General features: G+C 41.7%; 1 protein-coding gene and 1 long non-coding RNA gene across 2 annotated transcripts in view; both read left to right on the forward strand.

The window, feature by feature from the left end:
* The window catches only part of RBPJ (recombination signal binding protein for immunoglobulin kappa J region), a 138,508-nt gene that overhangs the window by 106 nt on the left and 111,724 nt on the right, over window positions 1-26,678 (forward strand). The window lies entirely within an intron of this gene.
* Window positions 11-20,743, forward strand: LOC141729192 (uncharacterized). The gene is made up of 3 exons (XR_012580524.1): window positions 11-6,857; window positions 15,866-16,140; window positions 18,486-20,743. It is a non-coding gene; the product is annotated as an uncharacterized LOC141729192 (long non-coding RNA).

Raw genomic sequence — 26,678 nt, forward strand, 5'->3', positions numbered from 1 at the left:
TAATGCTTGTGGTAGTAGCAAGAAGTTGCTTTGCATGTTTCTTTTATCTTGAATTTTAGTATATCTGCTGCTAAAGATATAGTTACCCTGCACTCCAGAAGAACCCCCAAAACAGGGACTAGTCAGCTGGATAATTGCCTACTCCCAAGTGTGCAGATGTAGAGTGAAACTTCTCATTTGGTATTTTCTGGACTGCTTATTTTCCAGTGAAACAAATTTTCTTTTGATATAAAATACATGGTTCAGTCTCTAGAGAGCCCTGTCTTTGTCTTCTTCTTGTGCACTATTCTTTTTACTAAATAAAAAAATGAAACAAACCCCCCAAAACAGAGCAGTAACCTAAGTTCACAGCTGAAGAATGTAGACTTTCTTCCCAGGAAATAGTTAATAGGAAAGACAAATTGAATTTAGTTCTGTTAAGTAACTAAGAAAATTCTTTTAGAGAGCAGTGCTATGTTTTGCTCCTCAAAGGTATTGTATGTAACTAGCATAATTAATTATGCAGTTATTCGCAATGAGGAACAAGTATGTTTCATTCACCTTATTTTGCAAAAATAAAAAAAAAAAGGGTCCTCAATCTGTCAAGTGCAATATAAATAAGAATTGAGGATTGTTTCTGAGCACTGAAAATGGGGCAGAGATAGGAAGTTGTGGGATAAGGCTTGTCTCATGTACAGTGATGGCAACAGTGAAATAAAGCATAAATGGTTCATCTGAAATCATCATTGTAGCTTTCAGTTAGAGCCTGGTTTATATTCAAAGCTCTTGCCAGACATTTGCTTTTGCAGTTTCAAGATTATTTATCAGCTTGGATTGACAAAATAAGCTTGGGGCCCATGATGTAAGTCAGATGTCTAAATCTGGTTTTGCATAGGGAACAGAGTGGGTTTTCCCAGCCTAATAAGCCAGAACTTGGTCTGTCAAAGGTGTCTGCCATGAGGGACTAGAGAATTAATGAAGTCTGACCCTTGTCTGTGGAGGTTGTTTTTGAGAGCAGCACTACTCTGTGGCCATTAAAAATGGGCCAGCATCCTTTCAGTGTCTTTCTTCAGCAGGGCTGCCTCTTTCACAGCCGTCTGCTATGGCTCCTTTTTCGGCAGCTTCCACATGGCCAGCTGCTCTCAGGGGGTCCTCCCAGCACAACAGGATTGAAGCTCAGGGAGCTAAATGTTGTGCATCCTCTCAGGAGAGAGGAATCCTGAGCTATGAGGAGTTATATTTCTCTGGGTGGGTCTTCATGCACAGAGAGTTGTGCATGAATTCACAAGCCCAGGCAGAGTTGGCACCTGTTTACTCATGAGTAAATACTGGTCTTTCTTCTACTACTTAGTGTTTTATAGGCTGAAGAATTGAAGTAATCTTAGGTGGTGCTACTTGTCCCTTGCAGACGAGGAATTATTGAGGCAGTCAGATGAGCTTAGATACAGAACTCGCAAAACTCCTGCTCTTGAGGAAACCAGCTTGCACTGCAGGCAGTTCTGGGCACTGCCTGTAGCCCTCACCTCTGTGCATTGTCCCAGGTGACACCTCAGCTGTCAGCTGATTGCTTCCCCTGATGTCTAGTGCAAGTATGCCAAGTGGCTGTGTGCCTGTGAGGAACCTCTCTGCAGGCTTGTGATGCTCAGAGAATTCAGAGAGGCTCAGAGGGCCTTCAGGACCTGTCTTCAGTGGGTTTGCCTTGCAGATACTTCTGGACACTGACAGCATTTTTTTACCTCAGTCCCTAGATAACTGGGATGTTAGAATATACATGCTTCAGCTGAAAAAAACTCTTGTTCCTTTTTGTGACCTATAGGAATGTCATCTAGAAATGGATCCCAGCTTACACTGTAATTGTGAGCTTGTGCAAACATTTGCACCAAGGCACTGTCTTCCATTTTTTTTGCATTATAGAGTTTGGACTCGAGTGATTTCTGAAACATTTGACCATCCCCTCAAGGCAAAACTCATCAGAAATATACTTCTGGAAGGGGGCTAAGCAAACCTTATGTGATGATCCTCAGAGTAGTGCACGTGCTTTATGAAATTTCATGTACAACACATCATTTGGTTTACCACCAAAGGTCTAGATCTACTGCCAATGATTTCTTTCCCTGTCTGGTATAGAGATGGTATATTTAAATGTAGTCATAATTGCTTCCCAGATTTATCCCCTGAGTTGAATGGGCCTCAGTGGGGATGGGATGCTGTTCCTCCTTTACGGTGTACTCCCTGCTGTGGCCAGTTAATTCTTACAGAGTTTCCTGGGTAGGTAGGGTCATAGCTCCTCAAAAGAGAAGGTTGCACTTGTACTTCCTGAAGACAATGCTGAGCTCTGCTTGCTGAAGAAGGTGGTTCATCATTCTCTGTTGTGGTGTGACAATAACTCCTCTCTGAGCCCTCATGCCTGGGCCTAGATAGATATGCTGACAGTCTTGTTTCTGCTTGGAATCTACAAGACCCAGAAGCCCTTTGAGCTTGTGTGCCTTGCAGGAAATACAGTTGCACACTGAGGATCTGCCTAAGCAGACTGTCAGAGGCTCTCTGGGGTCACAAGGAGAGAGGATGGCTGTGTGTAAGATCTCATGGTGAGTCAGCTTGCAGGTGTATTGGGTTACCTGGTGGGAAGTTTGCTGCCAGGGTATTTGATGGTAATTTTCTTGGCTGCAGCTTTTCTCTAGGTACATCTGATTGCACCTGCAACCAGCAGGGGAGGTCATGGAGCAGAGGGGTGCTACAGTACTAGCACAGGCACTGCCCTTGAAGAACATGATGAGAGTGAGGCATGTGCTAAAAGTGAGAAATCCAGCAAGTGGTCCTCCTAGGATAGGGTAAAAGGTCTCATCAAGTCAAGCCAAACTTTATGTTTTCCCTTTAGACATCAGCCTGTTCCTCAAAGGAATAGACCCACTTCAGAAGGATGGATTCACTGCATGCAGAGAAGAAAAATATGTCAACAGGCCTTTAGGGAACCTAACTTGCTATCTAACTATTTGTTAAACTAATGCTTATTTTAAAAATCCGTAAGATGGCATGGTAACCTTGTGATGACCTTACTGAGCTGCAGTATGTATGGCTTCTTTGTGACAAAAGTTCTACAGGCTTCTGTCTTATAGCATTAATTTACCTTGGCCTACTTCAGAACAAAAGAAGGCATATTTATTTAATTTTTCAAGGTGAACAAACTAGTGTTACTGAATAGACTGCCCTAGTATTTCCTTTGAAAATAATACATTTTTCTCTTTGTTTGTTATTTCTATTTCTGCCATGCTAAATAATTGGCCTCGGGCTCCAGTTTGGTAGAGCCTTTCTGTGCTTAGCACCTTCAGTAGCACTAATGCATGTGTTTAAATTTAGAATTGATAACTTGAGAATTGACTGAATTGTGGCCTCGGTGGTAATGCTTTTAATTGCAGTGTAAATCCAGTCTTCCCAATGGCCAGTAGATGGGGCAAGTAGGCCTCTTTATAGTTATGGTTAAATTTTTTGGGGTTTTTTTTTTTTGAATGCAGGGTTAAAATGTAGCTGTCGTTGGCTCTCAGTTCAGCAATCTAGTTTGAAGGCTCTTTACCTTTGTACTGTAAGGGTAAATGACGACCTTTGACGTAACTGCACTATTTTCTTTACAAACATGTGTCGTAAACAATCGTTCTGTTCCTTGAAATTCTGAGATTTAAAATTATGTTCCTTTCTTTACACAGGGATGAAAACAAATCTTTTGAAGGTTTTGTTGTGCAAAGATATGGAAATGTGCGTTCCCTCCCCAAAACTAGCCAATCGTGAGGTGTTTACAGCACTCGTGGGGATGCAAAGGATCCAAGTTTTAGTCCCTGGGTAGTCTCCCATGTGCCTGTAGAGTGTACCAATGGCAAGATCACCTTACTTGCCTTTGGGTAATCAATCCTCTCCTGCAAAAGCTGCTGCCTCTTTGACACATTTATTGGTGCACCAGAGTTGTACAGACTACATGATGTGTAGTGTGGCCATGGTTGCTGGCCACATTTGCTCTCTGCCCACAGTTCTTGCTTCCTGTTAATACTTCATGTTACATACTTATCTAGAGAGAGGGTGATCCCCAAGTCAGTCACTGAATACTGCCTGTTAAAAGGAGTAAGAACTTTTTCTTGAACACATAGGTACACATAGGAATAGAGAGTGCTCAGTTTCCGTCTAGCCACAATCACACTTCTGTTTGTTGTTCATCACGTCAGCTCCTTAAGTGTCCTCTGCTTTGTCCCCACTTCTTGGAGCTCAGCTTGGCAGTGTGAGTCCTGGAGCAGGCTGTGTTCTTACAGGCAGTGTGATGCAGGTACAAGAGCTGTTTTCTGCATTGCACTGAGGCAAACAGCTCAGGTGCCTCTCAGGTGCAGAGCCCAGGGACAAGGTGGAGCTTCTGTGTCACATAGAGCAGGTATGGTTTGCCTATTGGAGTGTATCTTGCCCTTGTGGAAGAAGCTCCTACTGTTCAGCCTTGAGTAAAAGGTAGTGATATTTCTACCCTGTTTTTTTTTAGAGTGGGGCAAGCTGGCTGAGATAGTTCAGTGGCAAGAGTGGGTGGAGAAGCCTGTATCTATACTAAACTGGCCAAGCAAATACAGTGTGTTAAAATAAAAGAAAACAGTTTGGCTAAAGATTAAAAAACCAAAGAGTCATCAACCCGTAGCTCTTTCTCCTTGAACCTTTGAAAGCTGAAATGGAGGAATAGATGTGAGCCCACCTTCTCAGATATATAGGGAGACCCTCAGCTGCTGAGCTTCAGTTTAGCACAGGGGTCTCTGTGTGCCACCATCTGTCATTATCTGTTTGTGATATCCAAAACTTCTCTGCGTGGGACAGAGCACAGAAGAATTCCTGTCTGGATTGGCATGACTTTCTCCTCTTTCTTGATGCTGTGGTTAAATCTAAGATGGGTAATACTGAGTGCAGAGAGGGGGTACAAGGGTTAAGCTGGTGTAAACTGAGAGCAGCTCTTTTGCAGACAATGAAAGTAGCCAAACTCCACAGATGTCTAAACCAGTAAGAGTCTGGCTTATCTTCTCCAAAAATACATTATACAGAATCTAGGCATTGCATTAACCTATTCCATATTTTGGAGGAGCAATGTGTGTTGTCTATTTCAAAGGTTGCTTCAGCTTCTCTCTCTTTTGCAGCTTCACGATGTTCCCAGACCTTATCTCTAGCAGTGCCCCCTATGTGGTGAGCAGCATGATTCACACAGGACTTCTTGCAGCCAAACTCCTGCAGCCTGCAGCACTCCTGCTTTCTGTACTTTCCATTCAGTCCTCTGACAGCAAAAATTCCTTTGGCTCCTGCCATATCTACTTCTGCCTTTGAATATTTTTATTGGCTTACTGTGCTTTGAATGAAATGTAAATTCCTCAGTGCTTTTCCAGCCAGTGTTTGCATTTTGTTCCTTGTGTATGTCTTGACTGTCCAGCACCCTTTGACTTCCTTGTGGTCTTCCTCTATTTATAATTTTCTTCACATCCTTCCCTATTCCCAAAGAGATGTTCTCCTCATAAGATAAGCAGTGTTACAAACTCTCAGAGCCTCTGCTTCCACCCTACTTCGGGCCTTCCCTGAAAAGCTGGTCATTTCTCTCTAAACTTTCTGGTTTGTGATACGGGAAGAACTGCTTTAAAAGGAACATATTGCTTCTGGGGTAGATATGAAACATGTTTCAGATGGCACAGGCTCCTCAGAACATGGGTTTTGACACAAATACCTCATGAGGCAGCTGGAAGCACCTACTGCATGCAGTATTTTAGAGTAAACCAACTGTTCAGTGACATGCTGGCCTCTGAGGAGAGCTGTGCATGCTGTTAGCGAGAGGTATCTCAGGAGGACGGAGAGTCTGTCTGCTGTTTGGCTCCTTGCAGCCAGCAGCTGTTCCACAAGAAGGTGAAACAGGCCATAAATGACTGCATTTTCTTGAAGCAAATCAGAGCTCAAACAAAGGCAGTGGTCCAGCCAAGTATGTTTACTGCTCTGGGAATGCTTTTGTGCTGAAGCAGCATCTTTCACCCAAAAATCTCTGAACATTTTGAAAACATTAAGAAGGATAGGCTAATGCCTGTGTTTGCAGATGTGTTTGAGCCAGGTTTTGGATGCTGCTGTCCATATAGCCTACACTGAGTTTGGTACTGCTGTGGCTGCTTGGCCAGCCATTTCCTTCACTGCAGAGATGGTTTCTGCAGCTGGTGCCAAGTGATGCTGATGCAGTTATGGTGGTAACCGGACCTGAGCAGGCCACTGTGTGGCTAGCTCAGGTAGGTACACAGGAGCTGTGGCCAGTAGAAAAAATGCATTTGTCTTATTTTTAGGAGGCAAGAAGACCTGTGACCTGGACTGAAGACAGAAGATCAGTCCCAAAGATACATTTCTCTTTTCTACTGCTGTTTTTGAGAGGAGAGAAATGGGAAAAGTGAAATATTGTGTAGATTGTCACTAATTAGAATAGGTTCAGGCTAGGTTGTGCCATGTCCAACTGCTGAGTGAATGCCCAGATAATGTCTGATACAGGAAAATGTCTGGTGACCCAGCAGGGAAAGAAGCAGTCTCTTCATGTGTGTGCATATTTTCCTCATGGACCTCGTGGATACATCTTTGGATGCTTGTTTAGAGACACAGAGGTCACCTGTTCATCTGCAAGGGCACACAGAAGAGGGCTCTATCTCCGGCCAACAGGAGGGTGCTCATGCAAGGATTCCATGTTGTTTTTCTAGAAAAGAACGTGCTGCCAAATAAATATCGCCTGCTTCTGAGTATGTGCCAGAGGTTTGGCAATGAGTTAAGAGCCAACAGAACTGAACAGCCCTGAACTATTTCCTGCAGAGCTCTGGAGGCTGATTGCTCCAGAATGAGAGCAGACAACTGGGGTGAGTGGCTCCTCCCTGATGGTCTGGTGGTCCTCTACTCTTTTTTTCTTGACATACAAAAGGGGCCAATATGAAAATTCTTGGAATAGACAACCAGTTCCTTCACACATTTTACTGAGAAACTTGCTTGTTCCCTTCTCATTTGCTTAGCTCACTCCTGGTGGCTTGCTGCAGACATTTCCCCAGATGACTTTGCTCGAACCACAGTGAAACTGAAGGCACTACCCGTGTTCTACTCTGAGTCCCTTAACTACAATTGTTTTCAGTCTGTGGAGAGGGTTTTTTCCTCTCTCGTTCATTCTCTCTGCTCCTTGGCTTCCCACAGTGACAGCCATATCTATTTGATTTGAGAGAAGCTTTGCATGTGCTATGAGTGGCTCCTTCTGCTAACAATTTGTCCTTTGGAGCCTGTTGCTGCACAGTATAAATAAATTTCACTCTTTAGTACTTTCCCATTCTGTTCCTCTGCTGCTGGCAGTGAGTTGACCTACCCTGTTTTGTTTTTCAAATTTATCTTTCTTTGCCCTTCTTATATGAGACAAAGTCACAAGATTAAATTAACAGGGATACATTTTTGATGCATACTTTTTTGTTGTTGTTTTGTGCTGCACTAAAAGTTCTGCATAAAATGGGAATTAAAATGCAGATTGCATTCTGGAATAGTATTCAATTTGGGCTTAGGATGAGAAATAAGACTTTATCCCTCCTCAGAAAGTCTAATGGTGTGTGCTGATTAGATACCATGCGCATATAAAAAGCATTTTTCAGTCATCCTGCCACATAAACTCAGTGTTTTTATAAACAGTCTTCATGTGGCCCATTCCATGCATGTGTGCTGCTAGAAGGACCAGGATGTTTAGCACAGCAGACCTTGCTTTGCAGTGGTGAATGCAGGTACTGGAAGTTCTCCAAGTGTAGTACTATGCGTGCCCCTGCAGCCTCCTGCTCAGAATATGGTAAATATTTAGAGTGGCTGAGCCCAATTTGGGCTCTGTGCTGTTTTAACTAGATTGTTCCTGCCTGCTTTAAAGCTGGCTTAGGCATTTATCCACCACACCAGAATCACTGTGGATTACATGTACCCCTAATTGGGTATGATGAAGGCCACAGTCATGTTTTCCATGGTTCCAAGCCTGGAGCTTAGAGCACTTGAGGTTGTTTTTATTGCGTGAATGTGACTGCATGTGAATTTTAACACAGAGAAAAACATACTGGGACCAGCTAATGAAGTCAGTAAAGTGGTTACATTTGCCTACTTTCTCGGAAATTGTCATAATTCCTGTCTTTCTTGGGATGAATAAAGAGAAATCTATCAAACTAGACAATATTATTTTTGTCTATTTTTGTATATTATTATAGCAAAAATAGGTTTTGAATAATACAAATCAAGTGGTTTTTGTTTTCCACTGACTTCTAAGCGAAGAAGGATGACACCATGCACAGGGTAAAAAAGGCAAAGAGAAGCTAACCCGTTAGAATTTGCATTTTATAAACCAGATCTTAAAAAAAAATACTTGAAGGAGGGGAAATTTGTCACCTTAACATTGCAAATTATGTGAAACCAGTATGTCCTCCCACTACAGCATATGTTTGTGGTGGGTGGGCGGGGGAGATGCAGGCAAGAGGTGATGGTATAAAAATACCTTGTAAAAACAAATGTTTGGCTAGGGGAGAGAGTTTGTCACTTCAGCTAGACTAGAGGGGGAAACCAGACAGACAGGGGGCGGATGGGGGCGTGGGGGGAGGAACTTAACTCACTTCAGCGAGGTAAATAACTTGACAGTGTCTCAGAAATAGCAGTCAACTAATTTGCTGGAAAAGATCAGATATTAAACAAGAAGGTAGCCTAGAAAGTTAAAGAGTAAAAGCTATTTAAATGAAAAATTAAGACCTTAGGGGAGTTAAGCATGTGACAAATACCGAGCAGGAGGGTGACAGGTAGAAACCCCAAGGTAAAGGGCACAGCTGGCAGCCACTCTTCCTGCACTTTCAAGAACAGAGAAATAGGATTTTTTTCATCTATCCTTCTAATAGGCATGCTAAGACAAATACATACCAGGGGCTCTATATGGTAACATGAATGCAGCTTTGTAATGCACTGCTAGCATGGCTCTCTCCCTCCACGAGCCATATGGAACAGTTTGTACACTCCACAGCATCCAGTACCGTGCAAATGCGAGCAGACACCAACATGACCACCCACAGTGGCAGCTAGGGTGGAAAATGACACTTGCCTTGTCATGCTTGTGGGCAGTTTGTGTGCTGTGGAGGGAGATGACATCCCCACATCGTGGCACCTGGAGGATGCAGGAGCTGGCAGGAGGGAGGGCCAGGAGGGACAGCACTCAGCGCCCCTGCGCAGTTCCAGCTGGAAGTAGTAGCTGTCTCAGTCTCCTTCCTATCTGAGATAATTGTAGTTTAAATTTGGTTTTAATTGACTTGCCTCAGTGGACAAGCAGGTGCCCAGCCCAAGGAAGAGTGGGTGAGTGGGTGAGAGAAAGAGTCATGAGAAGAGAGCAGGCTGGTGAGGTGCCCTTACATCTGCTGGTCTGTTACCCACCCGTATCCTGTTTTATGGACAGCTTCAGAGGCTGCTTTCCTTTCTACTTATTCCCTATTGCTTCAATCTAGGGAAGTTTAAAAGTGATTTGAATGGACATCTCTGTGAAGAGAAGGTGTTTTGCTAAATCAGATAAAACCTGCTCACCTTCTCCCTCTCTTCTTTCACTTGGAAGTGTGTTTTTCTCCTGCCTTGGTGGGTAACTTCTGGGGGTAGGTCCCAACCTCCTCCCTGGTGTGGGAGGTGTGGGACCTGCAGGGTATTTTAGCTGAGTAAGCAAGGCTCTGTTGCTGTAGGGACTTAAGTCAACCAGCTCTGTGCTGACAGACTGGCTGGTGGGGCTTCTGAGAGACAGACATGGCACTGTTATAAGTGCAGGACAGGTTTTGAGGTTGCAAATGCTGTGGAAGCTCCTTGGTTCTCAATTTGCAGTCAAGGACAGAAGAAGATTCAGCTCTCATCTCCTCCCCTGACCTAAAACATATTGCTGAGATCTGTTCTGCTGGGTGAAACTTTCCACTAGTAGGTGTTCACACAAATTTGGCTATATCTGGCTATCTTCATATGTTGGTATACAGTCATTTCATACTTACATTCCTCTGAAAAACAATGTGTATTTTCCCCCTTCAACCTATTTCAAAGAAAATACGCCAACAGAACATTGATAGAGAAATTTTGCATACTTCAGTCAGGAAACTGAAACCTAGAATACCTCTCTGTGCAGCTGTGTTGTTGCTTTGTCCTTCAGGGCTGACTTAGAGTAGCTGTGAGGATTAGTAGTCTGAGTTCCCTGACTTACATGCATGTAATATTAATGAAATATTTTGGTGGAAATCTAGCTTTTACATTTCAGATTTGTTTCATTGCACCAGTTGGTGGATTAAAACTGCCATCACGGCAGCTGCCTGAATATCACGTAACACAACATGCCTTGATGCCTTGTCATATTTCAGTGTTTGCTCACAGCACGAACAGTCCCAAGCATTGTGTTGGTTTTTTACGAAGGTCCAGAGTTAGTGAAATAGAGAGGATCTTTTTTCCTTCACTTTCTCACAACCCCCAAGCTCTCATGCCTTTCTGCTATCCCTTTCACTGATTTAGTGATCCACATTTACTGTGCCAGTAAAGGGTGGATCTTGGGGGCACTGTGATAAGCAATGCAGTACAGAAAGCCTTTGCAGATGCTCCTGCATGTGGCTTCCTGAATATACTGAGGTCTGCCTGCATATGGGGAGCAGGTAAAACTACAATAACTGCAGAGCGGGTAGTATAACACTCACAGCTATGAGGTTTACAATTAGTCAAGGACTTTTTTTGCTGGGTATCTTAACACCAAACCCTAAAACTTTTCATAGAAATTCCGTACTTGTGATGCAACTCTTTGGGGAGTTTCTTAGGTGTAGAATGCAATTTCTGATGAAAAGGAGAAAAAGATGGTGTTCAATATTGTAGGGTGTTCAATAACCTGATCATTAGGTGATCATTGAAATGTACAAGACCAAGTTGTAAGTTCTCTGGATGAATAAGAAGAAACAGCAATATCAATTAATCTTTCCAGTACTGTAGATAAGTGTCTTAACTGTCTAGCTTTTGAGGAGGATATAGGAGTCTGATTTCTGTGGCTTCTTTGTGTGAAAACTCTCAAAGTCATTATCCAGTTCTAAAATTCCTCTTTTTCTTTTTTGCCGGTACTACAAATTTATGGTTTTACAAAATGAAAACCTTGTTATCCATCCAGATAGAATAATAAAAGTTGTAGGTGTTTTGTGAACGTGAAGCAAGGAGGAAGAATATGTGTTAATTTATTAGCTCTCTGTGAGAGGAAAGTCTGGGCTTCATTTAAAAGTCAAATGTGATATCTTTTTTCTTTTTTCTAACTTTGGCTTGTGACAGATCAAGATTTGACATATTCTCATTTTTCCTAGCAAGCTGCTAAGGATTCAGACCAACTTGATGGAAATATACCTTTGACAGATGACAGCAGGATTTCATGAGTGATTTCTGTCTCAAGGCAACTGCCCCTCTCCACAGCCAGCAAGTAGCTCTAGCATTTTAAAAGAACGATGTCAGAGAGCAGCTTGGTTTTCTCAGTTGTCATCATTATTTGTTTCTCTCCTGGCCAAACCACCAGAAGCAGGTTAAGGATGACACAAGCTAGCAACAAATCACGGGGTGGAGGACAGAGCATGTGACAATGCCCTGGCTATGGTGCAAACATTTGAGCTACGTTTCGAAAGCCTGGATTTGTGTTCAGCAGAGTTCATGAGTGAAAAATAAAAGTCTCTGACGATAACAATCAACAACCTCAATCTCATTAGTGTCTACTCTTCAGAGAAGAGGCTGGAGTGGATCCCATCAAGCTGTGATTTGGTTCAGTGCACTGTGGAAGGTTCCTAGAAGCATTACCCCAGCTTCTTTACACTGTGCACTGAAGGGGAAAAAAACAACATTTGGCAATTTGTTGTCAATATTTGTATAACTCCTGATGCCACTAAAACTGCATATGTAGGCTTTAAACTAACAAAAACAAAGCCATGGCCAAGCTGGAGAGCTGGATTTGTTTCCATGCACAATTAGGTTTATTTGTTTAGGTCTCATTTTATTTGCTTTCAGATGACTCAGATAGGAGTATTGCAATCCTTTCAAAGTGAAGTAGTGTTCTGTGTATTTTGGGCATTGGGCTTAGCCAAATGTGGAAAGAATTGGCTGCTCAATAGTATTTTCCTATCCAGAGGTTTTTTTCAAACTTTTGAGAGGAACTGAAGGAATGTCCCTTCCATGCCAGGCTTTCCCCTCCTTCCCCTTCACAGCGTCTCTCCACATTATTGTTAAAGAGCACAGGAATTTTAAAACACTCCTCTGCTGTGCAACTGTTAGCAACTGCTCTTATTAATTGCTTTACCATTATGCTGCATATTTAAATCCTCGCTGGTGTCATCCATACCATGCTGCTGTAAGTGTCTTTTAACCCATTCCAATAGAATGTATCAATGGGGCCTTGCTCAGAATCTCCCATCCTGCTTGGCCAGCTCTGGGTTTGCTGAAAATTATTTCCTGCATACATGAAGAGATATGTACATTTTGGCAAGTAGCCAAGTTTTCTGTTGGGAATTAGTCACTAAGGGCAGATTATTTTCCAGTGGACATGCTGGCTTGCTATCAGTGTTAAGAGAATTGTCTTAAATCTCAACACCATGGTATTTCTTTTATCCCCCAGCCCACCAAAAAACAAAAGAAAACAAAAATGCTGGGATTTTTTTGTATCTTCTATGTGTAGGAGGCAATGGCTTTTAATTAGTGGTTTAGGCACCACTGTATTTTTAGGGGATTTTTTTTCCTTTGATTTCTTCTGATAATTTTGCTTCTAGAAATGCTACCTTGGGTGATGTTTAAAATGTAGACAATATGAATAGATCCACATTTATTTCTATTTCTATGAAACATAAAGGATTTCCTGCACTCACCAGAAGTATGCATTTGATTTATAGCCTTCCTTAATGCTCTTCCCACTCACACTCATAAAGGAAATATTGTTACAAAGGCTATTAGACAATCTATTTTAAAGTTTGCCCTGATAAAACCAAACTGGAACTTTATTCAGTCTTAAATGTCAATTCTAAACTTTGGGATGTTTTTCTAATCAAGAGCAATAAATGTGGAAAGTGTCTCTGTGGAGCAGAGCCGTGGCTCAGCACGCTGCTGGCTCGCTGCTGCACACACACTTCAGGGGCAGGTGGGGTTTGCTCATCACAGACTCCTCCCCATGCAATAGCTTGCTCTGTGAGACTGCTTGACCCTGGGAGGGGCTCAACAATGCTTATGATATGGGATTTGTTGGGGTTTTTTTCTTTTTAGAGGATAGGAACCCAAAATATATCTATGACAAATGACCCCATTGAGGAGGAATGTACATCTTCAACCATGATAAAGAAGAACGAAATAATATAAATTTCCAAGCCTGTTTAAAAAAAAAACCAAAAACTAGGAGAAGTAATAAGGTGGACAAACTGGATGGTGCCTGGAAATCTGTCCATATGACACTTTGTTTCCCTCCCTCTAGCTGTGGACAACTGAGGCTGTCAGAATAGATGAAACCCATTCAGTGTCCTTACTTAGCATGGCATCACTTTCTAACACCTTCAGGGCATTTCAACATTGTGCCTGGAAAGCTGTCAGACAACACAGCCCTGTGTGCTGGCTGCAGTTCTCCTGCCCTTTCCCCACACAAACCATTTTGCTGTGTGCAGTTTTTCAAGTTTTATCCAGGGCTGAATGAGACTCTGGATTTCACTGGAAGCTGAGGAGGCTGGATCAGGACCTGTCAGAGCTTATATTCTATGGGCTAGTGTTAAATATATAATTTGGTTATCAAAGCATGGTTTTGATGCAAGATGCAGGAATTAATTTGACTTCTATTGACTAATATATATACAGTTTGTTTTTATAAGCTAAAAATGCATAACAATTCCAGATGCATATCCTTTGAGTGCATAGGAAAATATAAAGACAGTACACTGTATTACAGGTCCCTCATCACATAAGACAATTCCTATACTTCCTATATTACATTGATTTTTACAGTGTTTGGGCTCCTTTAGTTGCCACGTACAATTAAGTGGTAATACAGAGACTTTTTTTGGCAACTTATATGTATCTTTTGCATTTTTACTTACAAGGCACTGTGAGCTACAGCCGGGCAGGTTGATTTGTGATTTCAATCTAAGGTGGTTTCACCCCTTCCTTCCTGCAGATGTGTAGTTGTGTGTAGGCAGATACTTGCTGATGCCTGGCTAGTAATTCAAGCATTGAGACTTGTGGTCTTACCACCACTTCCTGATGTGCTTTACAGGTAAGCCTGAAAGAGGAAAGAGACTCTGGGGAGGAAAATTAGGAGCAAAGAAGTTAAAGATTTAAAGCATCAGCCTTGAAGCTACAAGGCAGTCAGGACATGGAAGGAATCACAGAAAGCAGTACTGTGCTTCCTCTTCCATGTGATGAGGGACCTGAACAGTTTGAGAATAGTAAAAAACTTATGGCAGTGCCAAGCACAAGTAAGATAATGCACATGTTAATCCTGTGTTATCCTATCCCTTTCTTCCCTAAGACAGAATGAAGTAAGTCTGTATCTAAATGCCTGCTCCTGTTCAACTTCAGGGTAAAGTAAAATACCTCACCCTGAAACATCTCTGAGGGGTGTAAGTAAATCATTGCCCAGACAAGACATACATGCTTTTCATCTGCTGAGAAGTATTACATCTTAGCTGAGGGTGGAAAGGAGGTGGCTATCAGCCTGAAAGAGTAATTTAAGTCACCTGAACATTAAACATATCCTAATCACTAATGACAGCACCAAATGCTGGGAAGCATGAGGGGAAAGAAGGGTGGAGTAAGATGAACCACTAATGGAGCTTTGAGATATAAGCATGGCAGAATCCAGGAAGGCTCTAGAGGCTCACAGGAAACTTTCCCTGTTATCCTCTGAAAATGGATTTTTTTCTCCACATCTGAGGCTTGGTACACATAGTCTGATTTAATCTAATAAAAGAGAGAATAAACTGCAGTCTGCTTTGGTGTACAGGTGCTGCCTGTCAAAAACCACTTTTCTTCCCCACTAATGCAGATCAAGCTGTCATGTAAAAAATCAGTTATTTTGATAACTCAACTTTTTTTTTGTGATGTTTCACTTTCACTGATAGTCTTTATTACCTTGTCCTGCTCATTTTAAAGAGGACATCAGTGATACCTGTTTATTTCCTCACTGCTGGATTTCATAAAGTTGAATTTCCCATCTCTGAACTTTATCAAAGTGGAACATACCAGGTATCTTCATTCCAGCAAATTTCTGTATGTTGCTTTTCTTATTGTTACTTCCTCATACTGTATCTATGGCTGTGTGGTCACTCACCAGCAGATAGGAGCTTCCTCTGCATGTGCTCTCAGCTGTGCCTGTAATTAGCAGGTTGCAAAGCCCAACTCATAAACTTGCAGCTGTGGCTTAACACTTCTCTAAAATGGCCATGTAGCTTCCAGTTGGCCCTGAGTGCCAAAACATCTGTCTGCAATGGACCTTATAATAAACCCTGTGAGTCAGTGTATTGGCTTCCTGGAGAGAGGAGTGCTGGTGTGCAGTTTAGCAGCCTATTTGTGCCAAGGTGGCACAGGCTGGAGCTGGAAGAGCAGTGGAGATAAATGTCATGTAGGCAGGTCAAGTGAACAAGCGAGTGAATGCAGTGCTGGACAGTAAGGCACAAGTAAAGGTAAAACTGCAGGTTGTGAGATCATAGGATTGCAACTTGGGACAAACCTACAGATATGAATGAGGAGAAAATGGCACTCTGTAGGACAGGAAATCCTTTTCTCACTTCTCTGAACTTACATGCAAAGCAGAATTGCTGGAGAATATGCTGATTCATCGTATCTGTCCTTTCTTCTCTCTGCTATCACTCAGAAAAGTGTGGGTAGCAGCCTAAAGCACTGTGGAAGTACCCATGCCATTATGGTACCTGCCAGCCATGTGGAGAGAAGCCAGTGTGCAGATAGCACCACAGGTCTGTGGTACAGAAGATGCTTGTAAGAGTGGGTGAGTCTGGGGGATCTGAAACTCCATGACAATATTTGACCATGCATGGCCAAGCTCTCACTTCCACTTGAAAGGAGGAAACCTCTGTGCTTGTACATCAGGACAAAAATCCGTCTTTTCACCCTGCTTTCATTCAGCCCCTGGTAAGCTTTCTGACTGAGAGTCTGTTATGTCTCCTTCTCTTTGTCTCATGCTTTGTTTCTTCCTCCCAAGCACCCCAAGCACTGAGGAGCTGTGCAGGGTCTGCACAGAAGGTGCTGCCAGAAGCTCCTTGGGAGTGGGTGCTGTGCCTCTTGCTTGCCCTGTGCCAACACTGGCTAAGCCCAATCTTGCACCTTGTTTAAATGCCTAGGTGCCTGTTAAGGGCCCAGATTCCCAGTGGACCATGTATGACAGCTTTGTGTTGCTCTTAGGAGTCAGACATTCTCTCACCATGCTTCAAGGAGACAGGCATCCCAAGGAGTGTTGTTCCCAAACTAACACTTTGCCGCAGGGTTTCCACTGGGATGACATCTGCTGATTTCCTGCAGGGGTGCTTGCCCAGGCACCATGGACCATGACCACTGGAATGGCCATTTTCAGCCAACCCTGGTTAACCAGACCCTCTGAAATATCCAAGAAGTTTCCAGCTAGAGCAGAAACTGAGCTGTTTGCAATGAAATGTACCCCTTGCATAATAATGGCTGCATGCAAGGACATTCTCAGAAATAAATGAAAGCCATGCTGATAGCTGTGGGTGCTTTACAGCAGCTCCAAGAGCTCTTTCTGTTTTCCTCAGCTAAAATGGTGCCAGGATGCTTTTGTTGCCTGACGGGCTGCTGGCAAGAGCCCCCCTTTTGGCCAGTGCTGCTGACTGCTGTGAGCCTGGAGCCAGGCTCTGTCCCACTGCCCCTGCCAGGAGCAGGAGGCCTGAGGGCACCCTCCCAGGGCTGGGGCTGGACCAGGACATGCTGCTGTGGCCAGGCAGGGCAGGGCTGTGGGGGGCTGGAGACCCGTCCTGCTGTGGTTCTGCTGGGGCAGGGACCAATAAACCCAGGGGATAATGAAATGGGGTCCTGGACAGGGTGAAATGTGGGAGCCCTGGGGGTGGCAGTGCCCTCAGGGCCACTTTGGCTCTCCAGACCCAGCTCCAGCCTGTGCAGCTGCTGTGTGCCTGTGGGCCTGAGGATGGACACACCTGCCTGCTCCCTGCTCCCTCCAGGCCTTCTCTGGGTCATAAACCTGGGGTTTAATCCAAAACCAGACTGTAATGCTTCTGCCAGAAGAGGGTGGCTGCTGGGGTCTGGCTGCGTTCCTGGACAGCTTCAGGAGCACTGATGTCCCTTGGGTGCAGCCAGACAAAGTGATCATCTGGCCAGGAGGCAAACAGAGCCATTTGTTAGAGGTGGGTGCAAACCCTCAGCACCAGCCTGGCCTTCTGGATATATCAAAATGCTTGTGCTGGTTTGAACTGAGGTCTCCCTGCAAACCCAGACTGAGATTGCTCATCAGCAGAGCACATTTAAATGGAAAACCAAGCAGAATGTTGAGCACTCAGTATTTGAAAAGTGATCTCACAGAGAGCTAAACATCAGGTGAAAGGATCCCAATGGTTAGGTAAGTAGGACCTGAGAATAACCTGCTGCTTAACAACTGCTAAGGAAAAGAGGCCAGGATGGGAGAGGCTTCAATCTGTTTCAGAGGCCTGACTTTCACCTTTGTGCTCATGGCAATATTCTTCATTTGTGCAATATTTTTCACCCAAGAAACAGTGCTGTTAATGATGAAATGATACTGCTGATGAACTATTTGGTGTTAGCTTTCCAGTCAGAAAAGTGAAAGGGTGATGCATTTGTCATACTGAAATGATGTCACTTTGGGAAGGGAATAATGTTTTTGTACTACGAGATAATTAACATCTTCTATCCCTGAGGGTTTGATTAAACTATCAAGTACCAAGTGACATCTTTGTCACATGACACTTCTTTGGAAACCATAAGTGCCAGAACAGCATTTCAGTGTATACTTTGGCTAACACAGAGCCACTGCTCCTCCCCAGGGCTGAATTTGTCATGACTCCTGGGCAGTGAGGAATCTTTGGTCTCTTGAAATATTTTTTGGAGAGAAATAAGAAGACAAAAACAAGGCATTAATAAATTTTTAGGTAGAATTCCTGCAGCAAGGAATTGTGCTGTGCAAGAAAAATTCATGCACGCCAGCTCTGTCAGAGTAGTGAATACAGCAGGTGAATAAAAAGAAAGCTAATTAAAACTAAATCTTAAAATCCTGTTGCAATTCCATCATGGGCTTTGACATGAAATGAATTTTCATACAAAAATAAGGGGCAAATATTTGGGTTTTGTATTCTTATTTCTTTCCTCCTTTTAAGAAAGTGTACCATAAAATTCTATAATGTTCAGTTGTCACCACATACAAAGAGCTTATTTCCTGTTCTAAAACTTCATCATTATAAAGGGCACCACAGTCATAATGCTTTGTTGCTCCCTAGGTTTCCCAGCTGGAAGAAAGTTTGTTGACTAAGTTAAACAACAGACATGAAAAAAGTAAAGGAAGAAATATCCCCATATTCTACTGAATTTCTTAAATTCCATTGCAGGATGAAATGAGCAAACACACAAATGAAATTCAACTTGAAATCTTTTGTTGGATTTTGTTTTAAAACGTTCTGTGTAAAGATTCAATGGGTATTTTAACTCAATCCCTAAACTCCTTTTGGATGAACCTCTGTTGATAAGATCCAGACATTTTACTGGCAGAAATGTTTGGTTGGTGTTAGAAGACTTCAAGCTTGGATTCCCCAGATTATTTCATTCACCTATGTCAGCCAAAATGCCAGTGAAACAATTTGGGCATGCAGAACTGAACTGGGAAGCTTTTGAATTGTTGCTCCATCATTCACAAACTGAAGCTCATGATATATTTCCTTCTTTTTCACATGCAGTAGAAATTGTCTGCAGTTTCCATGATATTGAATAAAAATTATTTTGCTGTCAGAATGCGGAAAGCAGAGAAAATGTGAAACAAAAGGTGTTGAGTCCAAACACATAGTTAACTGACCACGTTACTAGCAAACTCTCCCTAAGAACCTCAGATTTATCTAAGTGTTTTATTAAAGAATTATGTAACTTGATGTCTCTTGTTTTATTTGTTCTAAGGATTTGTGCAAGGGCATGGGACTGGAATGTCTCATACCTTCAAAAAAAGGAAGTAGTTTTTTTCTGGGGTAAATTTCCTTGCTTGATAGAAAATATTTGTATATTCTCTTCTTAAGTGAACTTATTTGTGTTGAAAAAGAAACCAATTAACTATTGTGGCTTCGGCTAGAGATATGAACTCATACTGTTAGACAAGGAACAAGAGCCATCTTTATTCAGTAGTCCCTGTAATTTTTGTCCCTCCCCAGGTCAATTTGTCACTATATTGCATTATTCTCTAGGAACCTGGTTCATAGACCTTCAAACAGCTCCCTGAAACTGCAAGTTATGGTGGGTCCCAGAAGATTTCAGAAATCTAAGAATAAAGTCGCACCATTTCCTGGAGGTAGACTGAGGGTAATATCTTCCACTAAACAAAGGCTAAACCTTAAGTTCAGTGTTGACAGAAGCTGAATTTCTTGCAAGATAGCTGTGATTGAAGCAAGTTTTTATGCAGTACCTGTTGAGACTCAGTAACACATAGGAGAAAGTGATGATGCCACTTTGGTGGCACTGGTGTCATCGTTCTAAGAACAAGAAGACCCTTGTGCGCCTATGGAAGGAAAAGTTAAAGTTCCCCTGAGCAGCAGCTTTTGACTTTCTCATATGACTCTCATTAGGTAGGGCTGAATTGTTTTGGAGGTTTGAAAGAGTAACTGGGATGTGAGACATCAAACAGAATGAGTTGTTTATACACTTACATGATGAACTAGTCCTGTTATTGCTGTGGGTGAGCTATCTGACTTTTCATAAGGAAAAGAGAGTGACAAGTTGGACTTTTTTTGAGATTTATTTACTTTTCAATGTTAAAGAGCTAAAAGATGGCAGTTTTCACCTCACCACAATCTTAGATTGTGACAATATGCAAAGTTTTGTAGGAGTTTTTGTGATTGCCTCTAGGCAGCCTGTTGGAGATCAATGAAACATTTTTAATTATCTGAGTTATTGAAATAGGAAAGAATTATTTAAAGTACTGAGATATCACTTTTGCACTTTGTAGGCTTACCTTAGTAAAACAGAAGTGAAATGCACATTGCCAGAACTTTTAAGAGCTCGGAACTTTTCAGAATCAACCAGATATTTGTTCTACACATATGGTAGACCTGAGGTGTGTCTGCGTGTCTGCTTTTGCGCTTTTGAAAACATTCCCAGACTTCACAGAGACAATCACCTGGTCTATAATATTCTCAGCAGAGGGCAGACAGTGGGATCTGATGTTGCACAGTCTATTTGCTACGATCTGTTACCTCTGGCAACGGTGTATATGGGATTTATAGGTTAATGTCCTACTCAGAGCTTTGGGAATTCAATCTTCTCATGCTTTTTTTTTTAATAAACTGTCTTTTGCTGAAAAAATTTATAGCAGTATGGCTTCTTATTGTTGGTATATTGAAGAGCACTCAGAATTTTGAAAAGGACTCACATAATTTATTAAATGATGAAGGAGAGAGTGCATAGAGAGCTGGGGTGGAAACTGAGGCTAAAACTATACCACATTTGAATTTTTAAGTTTTTTTTTTTCTGTGAGGCTTCTTTTGCTCTTTGCTGAAACTTTTCCTGCTGGAAATGTTCTGGCCTAAATGGACCTGGTGTCTAAGTGAGTCTGGCAATTCTTATATTAAACAGTTTCTAGAATGGTTTAATACAAATAAAGGAAGGAGCTGACAGTTTATAGAATTCTATTTAACTTATATCCATTTCTTCCCATAATTCTATACATGTGTGGCAATGAGGATATAGGTATTCATGGAGTTCATAGTTTATTTCATTCTGATCCATAATTATATTGGAAAGACAAGTTACTGAGTCACTGTTATAATTTATTTTTTTCCTTAGCTGCTGCTAATTTCTGGATCACGTTAGTTTTGGAAATTTCTATTCTTCAATTTATTCTGAAAATATGAGATCTTTTCTCATGTTCCAAATTTCAGTCTCAGGCCGTCTTGTTTCTTTAAAGGGTTGCCTTTCTTCAATTTGTTCCTCAGAATGATGGGAGATGTTGAAGTTCTCCTTGTGGGGCATCTCCCCATTATCCTGGTGTGTCTGTATTCTTGCACCCCCACACTGGAATATAAGAAATGGTAGAGCCATAACTGAAATACACAAAGTAATATGCCGAGGAAAGAATTTTGGCCCCTTTTTTAAAGGTTGGGATTCTAGCCAGCCATGCCACTATCACTAGAACTAGGTAGGATCATAGGATATCAGAACACCAGATTTTTCAGTTGACTGGATGCAGCTCATGTTGGCACTTCATTTCAAAACTGTTTGGTTGAATCTGTTTTCCTTTATTAGTTATGTTGCAACAAAGAATACTAAATATTCATCACAGAGCAACTGGAGGCCTGGAAAGAGGGTCAGGAAGAACAGATGTGGCTTTGTAGATGCAGGTTAGAAGTTCATGCAAGTGGGAGGGAAAATAGCTCTGTGTCTCAATAGGATGGGGGAAAATAGGAAAGGGGCAGCAAGGCATACATGTCTCCAGAAGGCCTTGCATCTGTAGATGCAGCTCTCTCAGAAGGGTGGCTTTTTTGCTATTCTGAATCTCCAAAAGGCACAGAAAGCATTAATCTGAAACATGAAACCAGGCACAAGGTCCTAAGCCACACTGAAATAGCAGTGTTGTTTCTTTTTCCAGATGAGTAATTACTCTTTGGAGCCAGGGAGGAGGGGCTTGGAATATCACTTGAAATTTCTTCCCCACACACACACCTCCACATTTTTAAAAAGACTTTCCATGGAATGAAGTCAGTGCTTAATTCTTAGGAGCACAGAAATGGTCATTAGTACACACTGCAGAAGGAGCACCTCTTGAGAACTGCTGGGGAACTGTTAAAAAAAAAATAGAAGGAAAAGGGGAAAGGTCAGTTGAGATTCCAGGTTGTTAAATCATGGAGACACATTCAAGGTCCATTCCAGCCATTCTGTATCACCAGAATGGCAGAAAAATATCCCATTCACTCTGGCCCAGATACACAGGCTGTTGCTTTTCTATTTTTATTGTTAGGATGGTCAATGTTAAAAGTGATACAATCTATCCAAGTTTCCTAGTGGAAACGTAAAATTTCATTATATCTGCCACAAACCCAAGCAGTATTTAGGACAATCAGCTGAGAAACCCATCTTCATAAGCTTGTGCTTCTGCCTTTCTGTTTTTGCCCACCTTCTTTCCACAAGAATAAAAAAAAAAGCTTTCCTTTTCCTTCAGCTTCTCCCATGTTTATTCTGCTGTTCTTGTTAGCATCACTCTTTTGCCTGACTGCCTATGTTCCTGTTTTCATTCCTCCTCAATATTGAGCTTAGCTGTTTATGGGATCAGTATCACTGTCTATTACCATGATGTGCAAATGCTATCTCTAAAAATTATCAAAGTACCTAGTAAATGTCATGGTACATTGTCATACTCATTAGAAAACTCTAAGTGCTTGGGGTAGAGTTCCTTGCAGACCTATAAACTTGTTTGAGTTTTATTTGAGACAAGATCCATGATGGGGAGGAAGGTTTTGATGCATTGATTTCATTGGCGCAGAGGATAAAGCAGTTGCAGAGGCTTGTTGATAAGATTTAATTTTAGTTCCTGGAGTTCAGTCCATCAACTGCTTTAGAAATTAGGAGCAAGTTTTCAAACCAGTTTCAGTTTTCAAACCAGTTTCCACAGCTGTTGGAAGGACATCTTGACACAGGGGTCTGAGTCCATTAGAAAGAGGACAGAGGAAGTGTGTCAGTGCTTAAAAGTTGTATTTGTTTTGCTACAGCAAAAGGAGCTGCCTGATTTTTGATCTGACCAAGGTATGGGTTGATCTTCACTAAATAATAAGGAACAAGTTTTCCAGCAGACCAAAGGAGGGAAGAGCTTTCTAGCCATCCACACCTATGAGGGCATCACTCAGTACCCTGTTTTACCATATGGCTGTGATAGCTCTTAAAGTTTCAGGAGTATTTTCAGGCCCTTAAAGTATTTCTCCCAGTCTGACTAACACTGACTCAGTCTTGTTGGAGTTCAGCATGAGGCAGTCAGCCATACTTTACCAAAGAGCTGAATTCCTGTTGGTGTTTTGTCTTTTCAATAATAGTAATAGCTGAACAGTTGAGAATGAGTGTCCTTGCAATGTTATCAGCTGTGCCTCTGTCACCTTGGAGTATCCAGCAGAGATTAACAAAAGGGGTATGTGTGACCCTGCAGGTGAAAGGCTGGATAGAAGATACAATTATACACCACTCTGAGCTCTGCTTCAAACAAGACATTGCAGGTACCAGGAGCAGGGTCACCTTTTCCTAAATCCGGCATTTTCATGGCTTATTGCACTCCTACATATGGCTCTGTACGGGTGTATCAGGGTTTTTTCTATATTAGTGATGGCCAGAGTGGCAATAAAGGCAGTCTCCATTCTGTGTCCTGATGTGAACCCTGACTGTGAGGCCTCCAGAAAGCTGGCACTTGAATGCTGCTGGCATTTTCTGATTAGTGTGTTTTTAATCATTTTGCCCAGAAATGAGATGGCAATTGCAGACATCTACTGGGATAATGTTTCCTTCCTGAGGAGTGGAAAAACTACTTACTTTTCTAAGAGCTTGATAGGTGAATCTCTCTGACTGAGACACTATTTCCATCTTTGGCAGACAAACTTCTTCTGCATTGTTACCAATACAGAAAGCCACAAAACTGATTCATATTTTTTTAATGGTTTTATTTTTTTAGCAGTTTTCATTAGCTTTGCCATGTGGATATGGGATGGGATGAAATAGATAATAGTATCTGTTGAAAGATGAAGCATTTATTCCCTACGTGGATTTACTTGATCTTACCAGTCCTGTGTCTTGATGATTCTTCACAGATTCCAGGGCTTCAGTCTAACACTGTAATTAAACTGCTTGGCTTGATGAGCTGTTTTCTGTAGTCAACTTCCTATGCTGGTTTTACTGTGCAACACTTTTAAAAGGATTACTTCTGTCTCTCTGATTCATTGGTCTTGAGCTACCTCTGAACTAAGTGAATTACCTACCAGTGTATGCAGGTTGGAATTTACATGTTGATAACAATTAACATCAAGGCATTGGGCTGCTGGTTAAGGCATTATTTGTACTCTGTTTGTGAGTGACCTTTCCAGTGATGAGATTCTTTTCTGAAGTAGACCTGTTTGGTAAGAAAACTGCAAAGCACTGAGAAAGCAGTAGTGAAACTTTGGCTTGGTAGCATCCTAATCAAACCAGAAAATTGGTGTGTTGGTTTCACTCCCATCAGCAACTCCAAAGTGTTCTGTCCCATGCATAAGATCTGTAGGGCACGTACCTTGTTCAGCCAGAGTGCTTTCTCTGTTTGACCATTTTCAGTGAAAACCTTACAGATACTACTTTCTTATTGGTCTCTGTCCATTAGAAGATTCTGGTTTTAAATAGCTACGCGGTCACCCTCTATTGGTTCATTCTGTGATTTGTTCACAGAGACAGAGTTGTGTAGACTCATAAATTATCAGAAACTATCCTGGACAAGGATGTCTAGTCCTTACTCACCACTCAAGCTCCCTACATATCTAAGACAACTATTAGGGTAATAATAAGGAATTCATTCTTGTGCTTCATGTACTACAATTTAGCTTTAGGGTTGGGTCAAATGATTGCTTTATTTTTTGAGTGGGTTTTTTTGTGTTGTTTTTTTGTTGTCTTTTTTTTGTGTGGTTATTTTGTTGGGGTTTTTTTGTGTGTGTTTTTAATGAGAACTCTGACTCTATTTCTGGAATATCTGAAACTCATTTCTCTTTGTTGTCATTCATAATCAATTCCAGAGCTACCAAGTATTTCATAAAATGGTAGTTGCAGATTTTTTCCTACATCAACCACTGGGACTAAGAAATAAATGCACATAATAGGGCCAGAATCTCAAGACACATGTGACACTTTATTAAGCCTCTGTATATCATAGTTTACAGTCTCAGAAAGTTCTTGTTCTTTTCTCTGATTATATTCTCAACTACTGTTCCATTCGAGTGTAGCCAAAGATATGTCATTCTTGTTCTAATTTCTATGAACAAAGAACACATCTTTTAGTTTTCATTCTTGGCCTCATTATTAATGATGATGCAAAATTACAAAACCAAAGTAAACAGCAAAGAACCTCTAGGTGATTGTCAAGTTCCACTTGAGGGTACACATTTCAGGAGCCCCATATATTCAGCTTATCTGACAGCCAACCAGTTCTTTCATGATTAATTTCAAACTGCTGGAAAAGGTAATGAGAAGCATTTCCCAAATGAAGTGAGAAAAAGAATGTTTTATGTACCAAAAATCTCCAAACACTTGTTACTCAGTACTCGCATGTAGAGGAACATGGCTGTGCATCTGTCTCTAAAATATGTGTGCCTGAGAAAGGAACCCAGTGGTATTCTGGGCCAGCAAAGGCTACTTACGGCTCTATAGGTGCACTTTTTGGACCATTCCAGAAGTTCAAGACACACTGGTTCTGAAGCCTACAGCCTTTCTTCCTTTTCCTTATTCCATCTTTTTTTTTGTGTGTGTGTGTGTGTATGTAAACACAAAATGCTGTTAAGTACTGCTTCTAGAGTCAGCTTTTAGGTGAATGAAAGAATGCCCAGTACAAACTAGTTTGCTTACCTCCAGTGTGAGCTTATAGGTATAGGGAAAAGATATAAATGGAAAATGCCATCCAGACTATTATACTCTATTTTTATTGTATTTTGAAATGTTTACATATGAGCCTTTACACATAATTATTGTGAGTAATGGAGCCAGAGAGTTGTTCCTTCTTATGGCATTAATTCTCTTTGTCACTACTGTACATATTATCTTCTAAAACTGGACTTAATCTGTGGTTTGGATTTGTGGGAGCTGCTTTTTTTGGCCTTGTTATGTAACCACACTTACAACTGTGCCAAACAGCTTGCTTGTTTCAATAGGATGCTAATTTGTTAAAGCAGGAGGGAGGAGAGAGGCACTGAAGTGCCACGTCTGCTTGGTTTTGCAAATATGGTATCTCATACCCACAAAGCATTTGCAAACATATAGTCAGCAGTGTAGGTGGAAGCTGTGTAGCATACTGTAGGAATTACCTCTTTTCAAAGTCTCAGAAATCTTGTGGGCTCAAAATATTCATCAGCATACTGAAGTTTAATAAGTTGCCATCTGTCAGCTGAAATGTGGTAAATCCAGTGTGAATGCTTCGAGCCCACAGAAAATGTAAGGCAATTTGGTGTAGCTTTGCCTGCAGGGAAAGATGGCTAAACTAAGCTGTACTACCCTGCATTTGGCCAAACTAAAAGTGTGCAGCCAGGTATTTCCAGGCCCTCAGCTGATTTACAATAACTTGACCCTTGACTGAGAGTCCTTCTGCACCCCCATTTGCAGCCAGATGATACTCAGAAACTGAGATCTGGAGGGATGGCTAAATTTAGCTATTCTTAAATTTAATTCAACTACTTTGGCACCAGAAAACCTTCCAGAATTTGCTCTGGCCAGGATGCGTGGAAAGTACG

This window comes from Zonotrichia albicollis, chromosome 5, assembly GCF_047830755.1.
Source record: "Zonotrichia albicollis isolate bZonAlb1 chromosome 5, bZonAlb1.hap1, whole genome shotgun sequence".
Classification (NCBI taxonomy): domain Eukaryota; kingdom Metazoa; phylum Chordata; class Aves; order Passeriformes; family Passerellidae; genus Zonotrichia; species Zonotrichia albicollis.